General features: G+C 33.3%; 1 long non-coding RNA gene across 1 annotated transcript in view; it reads left to right on the top strand.

Moving 5' to 3' along the window:
- The first annotated feature begins 7,714 nt into the window (after nt 1–7,714).
- The window catches only part of LOC309881331, a 32,334-nt gene continuing 31,368 nt past the window's right edge, over nt 7,715–8,680 (top strand). The window contains exon 1 of the long non-coding RNA XR_014318115.1: nt 7,715–7,957. This is a non-coding gene — a long non-coding RNA (uncharacterized lncRNA). The remainder of the gene's footprint in view (nt 7,958–8,680) is intronic.

Raw genomic sequence — 8,680 nt, 5'->3', positions numbered from 1 at the left:
TATTTGCTCTTTGATCCTTTCTTCAGAAAACAAGTTACAGATTTTATTACTTTTGTTTTTAGAAAACTTATTTTACTTTATTTTTCATTTATTGATTTTGTTTTAGGTGGATGGATCATGCTGTTTGACAGGCACAGAGACTGAAATATTTTGAAGCTGCTATTTATTACTCTGAATTTAAAAAAACTGTGGCACTTCCTTCTCCTTTAAAATGTTGGCAGCATTCTGTGATTTTCATTAAAATATCTGTAATGGTTCTTTTTAATTTGTCAAACAAAGGACAGCACAGGTGGTAATGCAGGACAGGAAGACTCCTCTGAAACAGAAATAACCTCTAAGGACATTACACTGCTGTCAATGTTTATTCAAAACTCCTACCGACTTCTGTGAGTTCACCACTAATGAGGCTGAGTATCAGTCCAGTTTCTCTTCACCTCTTCAGGAGGTAAAAATTTCATCCATTCTGATAAATTCACTTTTTTTTTTTTTTTTTTTATTTGCACTTTGCTTAGGGATAGCCAGAAGAAATAAAAATATCCACTCAATTAAAAATGGCTTCATAAAACCTTCTAACTAACTCTGCAAGTTAAAACAGTATGCATTCGTGTTACTAACCATAACTAAGCAGTGGGAACCAGCTGTAAAGATACCAGCCGAAGATGTGAATACAGCAGACAGACCACATCATAATGACCTAAAACAGTAGTCATTCTTTGAAAAGGCCAGCTGAACAGCTAGCAGAAAGGTAGATATTTCAGGTAAGTAAGCATGATTATATTGAGTTGGAAATATATGCAGACAGAACAGAAAAGGAGCAGATAGAACAGAGAACTCATCACAGTTTATATTGTATGAATTATTTAGCTTCATCTCATGAAGTTGTTTTTGTTTTTTTTTTTTCCTTGTCTAATCAGAATGCTTGATAATTACCAGACCAAACCTGGTAGTCTTCAGTGATGCTCCAGCATTTATGTATTTATTTATTATCCTGTTAATAACTGTAACTTAAAAAATAAATAAATAAATAAAATTGATTTTCTAAATGTTCAGGATGAAGGGACTTCCTTAAGAATATGGAAAGTTTGTCATGAAATAGTGGTCATAGCACCAAGCCGGACAGAGTTAAAAGAAGCATTTGGACAATGCTCTCAGTCATATTGTCTGATTTTTGGGTGGTGCCATGTGGAACCTGAAGTCGGGCTTGATGGGCCTTGTGGGTCCCTTCTGACTCAGGATAGGCTGTAATTCTATTCTTTGATTATTACTAAGCTGACGACTGTCAAAGACAACCACTTTCATCAACCTTAAAGAGTGTGCACATTCAGAAGGACAGGAACAGCTGGCCTCATTGCCAAAGAACAGATGAACTGAATGGTTAACATTAAAAGGTTAGTAAAATGGTCAATGTGTTAAAGGACTTCAGCAAATGAAACCCTAGTACCTAAAGGGATATAGGTTATATTTTTATTTATAAAAATAAATAAATAAATAAACAAATCCAGCAACGCTATATGTTTCCAGAACCTGCTCAAAACAGTTAGAAATGGCTCTCTCCTAGCAGAAGCCAGCTGCATCACCAACCTAAAAGTCCTCATTTGTGCTCTTTGTCATTTTTCAAGTTACTTTAAGTGGAGAAATCATCAAGAAGATGCTACCAGTCAAATTTCTGAAGTTCATTAGTACTTGCACTTGCATTTCAGCAGTTGAGTTAATAAGTACTGTGTGATCTGCCACCCACATATGTGACCTTTTATAATAACCATATGAAGTAGTTCAAGTACAGCAATTCAAGTAATACAACATTTTGGACAGGGTAGAGGTATCATTTACTACAAGGCACTTTTGTTTGAAGCTTCATGTGCATAACTTAAATTGTAAATTTTTAGTTGCTCATTTACAAGAAAAATTGTTTTACTAACTTGAAATGGGTGAGCTTTAACTCTTTAGAATTTATACTGATATATACCTATATATACCTCTATATAGCTAGGGGCTATCATTTGAGAATAGCTACTTATCATTTGGATGTTATATGAAGCTTTAGAATAATTTGATTGCACGGTAACCTCCCTCTTATGTCTCTTTAATATAAAAATAAACACTGTACTATAAATATATCTGGAATTTAGAGTCAAATATTCAAAACCTTCAAGACTGAGATAATAAATTAGAGCAGCCAATTTAAGTGAAAAAGAAAACCTACTTTGGTTGTCAATACAATTTTTGTCCTCTGTCAAGGGAGTCTTGGAGTCAATATTTCTTGAAAATAAAATGTCAAACACTATGGAAGTACAAAGCAGTGTTGCTTGTACCACTGGTCTCAGAAAGGTGACAACTCTTCTGGTTTTAAAATGACAGCAATAGCTTGGAAGTTTTAAGGGTTTATTCACATTGAAGAGTCAGGAAACATAAGACGTTTTTCTCCTCATCTCCCAAAAAGAAAAAAATAAAAATAAAAATAAAAAATAATAATAATAAAAAAAAAACACCAGCTTCTGTGTTGGATAAAAGCTGTGCACAGCCAAGGGAGCAAAAGGTAGCTTCAATACAGATTCAATTCCAATAAGTACTTAAAAAGAAAAACTTAAAAGAAATTTAATTGGAGAAATATGTTAAGGTGTTATTTTGTCTGCCATATGTTGTTAATGCAAGGAAACACACTTAGATTCCTGGACTGAAACTTTCATTCACAGGGAGAAGGGTGTAAAACAGGAGCTATTATGACCATTCATCACTTTCTAGAGGATAAATTGTGCAAGAGCACCTCTACAGTATATACCATCCTACTTCATTATATTTTTTATCACATGAATAACAGATTTGCCACAGAAATTCCTGAATTTTATCTGTTAATTTAATGTTATCTTTCAAAATGTTGGTACTATTTTATGCCTAAAATACCCATAAAAAATGTTTTCTAGAAAATGTGGTCTATACTAATTATCTGCATATTCAAACATATACATTAATCTTTTATTTGCAGTCTAATTTTGAAAGTAGACATTTAACAAAATTTGGAAAAGTTTCCTAAACCAGTGAAGACAAGTAGATATCACTGTCTCAAAATCTAGAGGTTATTTCTTTATTGTTTGTTTGTTTGTTTGTTTTTGAAAGACTAGATTCTCATTAACTCCTTTAAATTGCATGGCAACTCTCACAAAAACTGCAGTGTTACTTGACTTTCCACAACTATTTATTCCACACTATTCCATAGCAAGTAAACTGTTCCACAACAAGTGGCATGCTCTCAGAACGTAGCCATAATAATTCATGATTTAAAACCATGTTTCTGAGTCCTTTTCAAGAATGTTTAGTTTTGCCATTTGTTTGAATGTAGAAGACATTATTGCTACAATGCTCAAAATTCAACCTCAAGTTATTTGCTAACACAAAAATCCATCTTTATTGGCAGGATACAGCTTTCTATTGATACTCATGAGCATGTATATATAGCTTCCACAAAACAACATCTGTGAGGGATTTTGAAAAGTTTCTTAGGTGTGTTATATTTTCTTTTGCAAACTCCATTCCAGTTATTAGCAAAATCCAGAGTCATCCCTGTTAGGATAACCTCTATCAGCAGACTTTGAATAATTAAGAACATGTAAGTAATTCATACCTCAAAATACACTCTGTTGCGTGCTATAAATTCCTATTACGCATGTTATAAGGGTCTATGTCATTTCTTTCCGAAGTGTAGATAGGCACTTAATGACAGGTACTCCTGAGATAAATTGCAGTTCTTTAAATCTGGATAGCTTAGATGATATATTATTTTCCACTAAGAAATTCTTGCATACACCTTATGATACAAAGACTTATTGTTTGCTCAGCACACTCAACACTGTGCTCTTAATTCTGACTAGTATTTCTGAGTGCTACAAATGTTGTATTTGTGAATATTAAAAGTAGTGTTTAATGTAATTGAATAGAAACCCATACTTCATAACTTCTTCTGCAGAATAATCTTTAGGATTGTGTCATTAGAATTCTTCTTTCTGGGAAATGTATCCACTAAGAAAGCTGGTCTTAGAGCTCTAAACTTAGAGCTCTAAACTGCCTCATGCAAGCACAATTTATCTGAAAGTAAGGTGCAAGCCTCCATTTTCTCAGAAAGACTACGGTTCTTACATTACTTTCTAGCCCAGGGCTTTCCAGATCATTAGATGTGACAAACATTTATCACATGTGCTTTTCTTCATCCTTTCCTCTTTTCTTCTTCACAAAAATATATAAGGGCCAGTCCCACAGACTAATTATCTGTCTCACTAAATTACACTGTTAGATTAGTTCATTTTGTCCATGTGAGTGTTCATGGTTCATGGTTCACAACAAATGTGAAGTAATTCAGTTTAATTTAAAGTCAGTGACTTTAGGTCAGGATGCATTACCTCATATTTGTCTCAAATTAAAACTATGCACGTGAGCAAATACTGCAGAACAGATGACTGAGCTGAAGTAACCTGATGTATGTTAAAAGGGCACAGTGTATTTAAATACCCAACTGCATACAAAGATAGTAACATTTCTAACTTTTGGACTACATAAATAACAGAGTCATAGTTTTATTTGTCTGTCCATGATTTTGGGTCATAGTTTTCTACAATGGCTCATTCACTACCTCTCAGGCAGAAAGTTCTACCTTGTTATTAAGAGTGATGAAAAAGAGAAATAGAGAGGGACATTTTTTCTGGCCTGGCCAGGTAGCAAAGAAGGTTACAGTTTTCCTGTTTGGACATTAGAATAAAGAAGGGGGTGACTATGCAAAAACTGGGTTTAGCATATACATTTTTAACCTGAAAACATAGGCTTAAGATTTTCAGGTTTGGGGTAGTTCAGGGGAATGAAATAGGAAGCAATATTTTTAATCTTTACCTATTTGAATAGAGGCCTGGGAGGCTACGTTAAATTACTGGTGATTTTAGCTCAATTCAAAATAGTTTGACCTTGGTAACTCTAGAAATGCAGCTCTCCATAGGAATAACCAGAAGGCAAGGATTTCATTAGCCTGGATGCATTTCATTTCACTTAGGTGACACTTGCCTGTCATCAGTGAGGCACATGACTGAAGCTGGAATACTTTGATCTGGTCCAACTCACAGTTGAAAAAGTTTTTCTTTAGTTTGAATAATGAAATATGATGTTTTCTCTGCTGAAAAAAAAGAAAAGAAAAGAAAACAAAACAAAACAAAAAAGTTTAATATAACATAATTTGTTGAATTAAAGAACTTAATATATTTAAATACTTAGTATTTGATCAAAGTTTTATTTCCAAATAAGTGATGTGATTTCATTTATAAATTCTACTTTGAGATGGTACTTCAAACTTTGGTCAGTGACACTTTGCTTACTACATAATATTTTATTTCATTCCAGTAAATTACATAAATAAATTGTGAAAGTGATCCTTAAAACAATATACTCTATAGTAAGAAAGTATATGAGATGTGAAACATATTTACACTGACTGTCCCAGCCATACTCTGTTTTGTGGGTTGGTATTCAAATTCAATTTCCTCCAAGTCAGTCAGAAATATCCCACATATATCAGAAATAGTCCCATATAAATAGAAGTCAGAACTTACCAATAGCTCAAATAGCAGGAGTCACCAACTGTAAAAGTTACATAAATATTTACCCTCTCCAGCCCCTCCAGGCAAATTTCTCTCCTGTGAAGTCTATTTAAATTATACAGAGAAAGAACATGACTATTACAATCTGAAGAAAGAGATTAACATAAGAACATGAATATCTGCACTTACCCAGGAGCGGGGGTAATGATCCTTTTGTTAAAAAATGACCTAAAAAGGGCAATTTAATTTTGATACATTAGAATCACTTCAACTAGTTTAAAAAAAAAAAAAAAAAAAAAAAAAAGGAAAAAAAAGAAAAAAAAAATCTTATACTATTAGATTTATTTATTGAGATCTTTAAAATGCTAGACGTAAGAAGTAAAATAAATTAACGAAGTCAGATTTAAAATATAAAAATAAAAAACTTACCCTTTTTCTTTTTAAAATAGTGTTCTGCTTTTCCACATGAAGATACCCACCTGTTCTTCCTTTTCTGTTCATTCCCTTCCATCTCTTCCCTTCTTCACAGTGCTGCACTACTCATTGCTGCCGAATGACACCTACGTCTTCCCGTGTATCCACTCCTGCCTCCTGGATTCTGCTGTCTACAGCAGAACCTCATTCACTTCACTGTTTCTGGAAGTCTCCTATAGAAAGTCTTCCTATTATTAGTTAAGTGTTGGAAGAATTGCCTCAAGCAATTAAAATTAGGAAATCAAACAGAACAGTTATTCAGGTAAGATTTACTAGTCTCCACTACAGTGAGAATGTCAATATTTCTTGATGGGTTTTCACTCAGAAAAAGGAAATGAATTACCAAATCAGAGAAGGCCCATGGTTCTACCACAGCAAAACTGTATCTGAACACACACAGCAGAAGCACATAAATCATGCAATATGGCATTTTTAAAGGTCACAAAATAACAAGCAGTTCAAGACTAATTGATATTGGCATACCTATTGTAAAGAAGGGGAAAAAGTGATCAATGATCAAATAACAGAAAGAAGCCTACAAAATACATACATCATAAAATGATGACAAGTTCAAAGTAGTGACCGCTGATGTAAGTAGATGAATCCAAAAACAGAGAGTAGTGTTAATATTTTTGAGTTGGAAAAGAAATTAGGTGTGGGTTTTATTATGATGAAGAAATACTTCTAAAAATCATTTAATGAAAGGAAAAAACCTGAAAACCTATAAAACCTGAAGTGCTCCAAAAACAAACAAACAAAAAAACTTATTTGGAATGCATGAATAAGGAGGAAAAAGTTGAAGTATGATTAGCTCATCAGTGAAGTCAGCATTAGGGAGATTATAATAAACATGTAGGAATGATTGTTCAGAGCAAACAATGCATTTTTAATCTGGGAAGAGTAAGGCACCACTAGTATTTACTATGGTGACTATTTTGAGAAACAGAATAGAAAACAAAATTATTTTTATGAAGTCACATGTCTTATTTCAAGAGTTAAAAATCACAGCACCGACACAGCCTGAAGATCTCATTTACCGTCTCCTCTATTTACTACACTGGGAAGAGAGCTTGGTAGAAGATATGATATTTTGCACATCTAAGTACAGAACATATAAAGGCAGGTTAGAGGTGGTCATGTGTCTTATAATTAAAAATTGGTTTTCAGATTACAAATCTTTGTACAAATTCTGCATGGTCCCAGCACAGATATCACATGCAGACTAAAGTAGCTCCAGGGTTTATGCAGTTGTTTCTGTCTTCTTGTTCACCCAGCTCATGGGCAAGAGATCTTTTAAAAGCAGTTACAATATTAAGTCCAGAAATAAATTCTTAGGGATGTTGATAGGATAAGGCTATTCTAGTATATGAAATAATTAACATAACAATAAGCAGTTACAGTAACTATCTACTGCTTTTATCAAATAATTTCACTCTTGCTAGTAAAGATTATTAAAGGTTGATTACTAGTCTTTCTCTACTTTGTTTCCTTTAAGTGACTAGAAGAGTCTGACTAACCTGATAAGAAGTCCTTTTGACATGTACCAGAGTGCTAGGACTTGTATAATGATTAAAGGTCTTTTTTTGAGAAAGGGGTGGAGGAGAAAGCTCAAAGATTAATTTATTTCTAGACAGATACCACAGCCATAAGATGAAGATATCCTCCCTTCCTGCAAGACAAAAATAAACAACCCAGCAGAAAAAGCAATAAAATGATTTTTTTTTCCCCCAGCTAGTAGGCTTTATTAGCTCTTCAAGAGAGTTTTTTTTAAAGGTTTTAAAAAATGCAGTGAGTGAAAAAGTAAACATTTTCCATTTTTATATACTGAAGTTTCCAATTTCAGTTTGACATCCAATGGAACAAAATGTAGGGATTAAGACCTGATTCAGGAAAACACTTCAGCTGTAATGGTAAGTTTAATAACAGTTTGGTTTGGTTTTGGTTCATTGGTTTTGGGGGGGATGGTAGTTCAGGGCAGCCGAGTATAAATTATAGGCTAAATTTGAGTTTACAGTATCCCTTTAATTATCCATATAGTACTAACAGGCTGTTACAATATTAAAGTACTTGCAGTAAAATCATAATTGATGGAAGATAATTTTCTTATGCAAATGACTTTGGTTATGAGTAGATAATTTATAATCATAAATACTAAATTCAAACAAACAAAGCTTAATCATTCCAACAGTGCAGCGGGAAATGGAAATTGCAGATCATTGTCGATCAAGCTTAGAGGAAAAGGTTAGTCCCTTTATTGTGTTTCATTTGTGGTCGTCTACAGATTAAAAGCAATTAAGGAGAATTCAGTGTATAGTAAAGGACATTCTACAATCCTCTTACTTAACCGGCATTCTGTAAAGAAACCATTTTTGAACCATAGTTTATTTTTTTAATTTTAACAAAACAAGAACAGTGTTAAAAAGAAAATATACTGCTAGTGATAATCTTAAAACTCTCCAGCTGTGTGCATCTCATAATCCTAAAACTCTTTAGGTGCATCTCCTACATGCACTCTATGGTGGATTTTCTAGCTAACTCTGTTATCCATTGAAACTCAGTACAAAATAATTCTGTACTAATATCAAGATCCATCATAGACCTTGCTTATTGTTTACTACTCAATTGAAAGCAAG

Source organism: Aythya marila (assembly GCF_965140915.1).
Source record: "Aythya marila genome assembly, chromosome: 9".
Taxonomy (NCBI): domain Eukaryota; kingdom Metazoa; phylum Chordata; class Aves; order Anseriformes; family Anatidae; genus Aythya; species Aythya marila.
Note: the sequence above shows the minus strand (reverse complement) of the source record. Positions and strands in the feature narration are given on the sequence as shown.